Genomic DNA, 3,800 nt, shown 5'->3' on the forward strand with positions numbered 1-3,800 from the left:
CCATTCATTAGCGAATCAGTAACCATTCCTTAACGAATCAGTAACCATTCATTAGCGAATCAGTAACCGTTGATTAACGAATCAGTAACCATTCATTAACGAATCAGTAACCATTCATTAACGAATCAGTAACCATTCATTAGCGAATCAGTAACCATTGATTAACGAATCAGTAACCATTCATTAACGAATCAGTAACCATTCATTAACGAATCAGTAACCATTCATTAAGGAATCAGTAACCATTCATTAAGGAATCAGTAATCATTCATTAAGGAATCAGTAACCATTCATTAGCGAATCAGTAACCATTCCTTAACGAATCAGTAACCATTCATTAGCGAATCAGTAACCGTTGATTAACGAATCAGTAACCATTCATTAACGAATCAGTAACCATTCATTAACGAATCAGTAACCATTCATTAACGAATCAGTAACCATCCATTAGCGAATCAGTCACCATTCATTAACGAATCAGTAACCATTCATTAACGAATCAGTAACCATTCATTAACCAATCAGTAACCATTCATTAACCAATCAGTAACCATTCATTAGCGAATCAGTAACCATTCATAAACGAATCAGTAACTATTCATTAAGGAATCAGTAACCATGTATTAAGGAATCAGTAACCATTCATTAAGGAATCAGTAATCATTCATTAAGGAATCAGTAACCATTCATTAGCGAATCAGTAACCATTCATTAACGAATCAGTAACCATTCATTAGCGAATCAGTAACCGTTGATTAACGAATCAGTAACCATTCATTAACGAATCAGTAACCATTCATTAACGAATCAGTAACCATTCATTAGCGAATCAGTAACCATTGATTAACGAATCAGTAACCATTCATTAACGAATCAGTAACCATTCATTAACGAATCAGTAACCATTCATTAAGGAATCAGTAACCATTCATTAAGGAATCAGTAATCATTCATTAAGGAATCAGTAACCATTCATTAGCGAATCAGTAACCATTCCTTAACGAATCAGTAACCATTCATTAGCGAATCAGTAACCGTTGATTAACGAATCAGTAACCATTCATTAACGAATCAGTAACCATTCATTAACGAATCAGTAACCATTCATTAGCGAATCAGTAACCATTGATTAACGAATCAGTAACCATTCATTAACGAATCAGTAACCATTCATTAACGAATCAGTAACCATTCATTAAGGAATCAGTAACCATTCATTAAGGAATCAGTAATCATTCATTAAGGAATCAGTAACCATTCATTAGCGAATCAGTAACCATTCCTTAACGAATCAGTAACCATTCATTAGCGAATCAGTAACCGTTGATTAACGAATCAGTAAACCATTCATTAACGAATCAGTAACCATTCATTAACGAATCAGTAACCATTCATTAACGAATCAGTAACCATTCATTAGCGAATCAGTAACCATTGATTAACGAATCAGTAACCATTCATTAACGAATCAGTAACCATTCATTAACGAAACAGCAACCATACATTAACGAATCAGCAGGTTTAAATACAAATGTCAGAATCTATTCATTTTTGGTCAAATTTGGAAGTAAGCTCTACATTTTTACCAGTTGTTGTGGTTTTAAGATAAAGTTTCAATAGCTAAGTAATTTATTGACAGGTCAAGACAGGGAGTCAAGAACGAAGAAATTGCAAATCTACATCGCTATCAATTCAACTAAATTGGATATTAACTGTCGCTGATTTGAAATTCATGAAAAAGACCTGAAGAAAATGCTCGAATGGAAAATGTACTCCAGTTGAATCACATGCAGTCGTTTTCATTTTGTCCCTGCAGTGTGGAACCTCTAAGCGTCGTTGTATCTTCCATGTAGTTCAGCTTAGTTCTATCTGCAATTAAATTTAGGTCAAATGGAAAGATATCAAAGAAACAATGATTAGGTTGACAAGTTGAATGACAACACAAAATACTAGGAAACAAACAGAGATAAGATAATTGACAACATGGTGTTGTAAGAGAAGTAATTTTTGGTATACTACATGACAGTGAAAATACTTATTGTTATCTCACCATAAATGTCACTGTTGACACGCATGATCCCTGGGGTGATTAAAATAAAAAGAGGAAGTCATCTTCAGGCTTGTTAACTCCTTCTGGCAGGCATGTTGAAAAGTACCTGTACAGAAATTATCAATTTCGGAATGTGTAACATGAATATTCAAGATTACCCATCATGTACTGAGTCATGTATTTGAGATGTCATTAACATGTAACATACCGACCATTATAAATTAAAACTACAATGCAGGATAATTGCCATGAAAACCAATTCTGTTAGAGTTTGTCAAACAGGTAAATGTTCCAGGAGCGCTAAATGTTTACTATATCTTTAATAATCATGTGAATATATAATATTGAGTGTAGAGTACAAAATATGAATTATTGAAGTTTGCCCTAAAATAACACTAAAATAAATGTTCATTTTTATTTCTGTCGAGTTTTTGCCGACTCTCTGCAGCTGCAAAAACTTGAAATGGTATTATTGACCATTTATCATATTTATCAATTGAAATTTGCTGTGAAATGGAAAGTTGCACAGCATATTATAAAATAAATTCTACTTACGTTAGTCGACTGTACTGCATTCTCCGACATAACAACACAAGGTCAGTGAAGTCATCCTTCTCAAGTGCAATATGAAGAAGATGCAGATTCTTCAGTTGACTCATCTTCTGCAGATTAGCCTTGAAATACTGCCATGTATCACTGTTGACTTGTGGTGTTGTGACGGCAACTGTCCCCAGTGTGAGGTCTACCAGGGCAGGTAGTGTTTGTATCACATTAGCCATATTCGCTATCATGTCATTTGGATATTGGCTATGGCAGATACCCAGCCATTGTAAACGAGACAGGTGACTCATTGTTGATAGGAGCTGATTGTGACATGTCTTACTTAGCCCATTCACACTGATGTCTAATCCCCTCAATAACTTGGCAGTAGGTAGATGCTTAGTAAGAAGTGATGCAACTATGTCATTCGTGTGGTTGCTAGACATCCTCAAATTCACCAAATGTGATCCATACTGGTGGAATTTACTAGCAAACTCAGTCATATCTCCAACTGATGCATATAGCGCCATCACATCGAGACTTTGCACCGATTGCATGGATAACAGTGATTCCGTGAGAATTGACAGACTCCTGTTGGATTCATTGTTGGCTACATCGATTGCCATCAGATGCGGCATGTTCTTGATTACTCTTGCTAATCGATCCATTTGATTACCATTCATTCCAATTCCTCTCACATTTAGTTTCAGTAGATGTGACAGGTTACCTTTCTCAATCACCGCCAGTAAATTTTCTATGTTGGCTTTGCCTATTTTGAAAGCTGCAATATCGAATACTTCTAGGTGAATGTGCTGCAAACTGTCTATAATGGATGTGATATTGGATTCTTGTGCAGTAGGTAATCCCTCACATGCTTGCCAGGCCTGAATGTAGGATAACAATAAAGCAGGTGAAGATGACGCCAATGATGCAAATTTACTATGCATATTTGGATGTTTTGCCACATAGTCGCCACAGATAGATCGCATATCACTTAATGGAATCTTGTTGGTATCCTTGAGAGTTTGGTTCATAATAGTATTTAATGGCCCTAATGTTTTCGATATATCAATACGATCAGCAGAGTTTTCTGACGCTCGCAGTACAATGGACTTAATAAAGCCGGGTTGACAATGTGACAAGTAGTATCCCAGTGCCACAGCAGTGAATGTAGATATGCCAAAACAGTAGACTTTGCCCTCTGAGAAGA

The 3,800-nt window shown here is 35.7% G+C and overlaps 1 long non-coding RNA gene across 1 annotated transcript; it reads right to left on the bottom strand.

Moving 5' to 3' along the window:
* Positions 1-1,653: 1,653 nt before the first annotated feature.
* LOC140136564 (uncharacterized) lies at positions 1,654-2,730 on the bottom strand. The gene is made up of 3 exons (XR_011856688.1): positions 2,606-2,730; positions 2,051-2,156; positions 1,654-1,869 (listed from the first exon to the last, which is right to left on the bottom strand). It is a non-coding gene; the product is annotated as an uncharacterized lncRNA (long non-coding RNA).
* Between the last annotated feature and the right edge of the window lie 1,070 nt (positions 2,731-3,800).

Source organism: Amphiura filiformis, chromosome 16 (assembly GCF_039555335.1).
Source record: "Amphiura filiformis chromosome 16, Afil_fr2py, whole genome shotgun sequence".
Lineage (NCBI taxonomy): Eukaryota > Metazoa > Echinodermata > Ophiuroidea > Amphilepidida > Amphiuridae > Amphiura > Amphiura filiformis.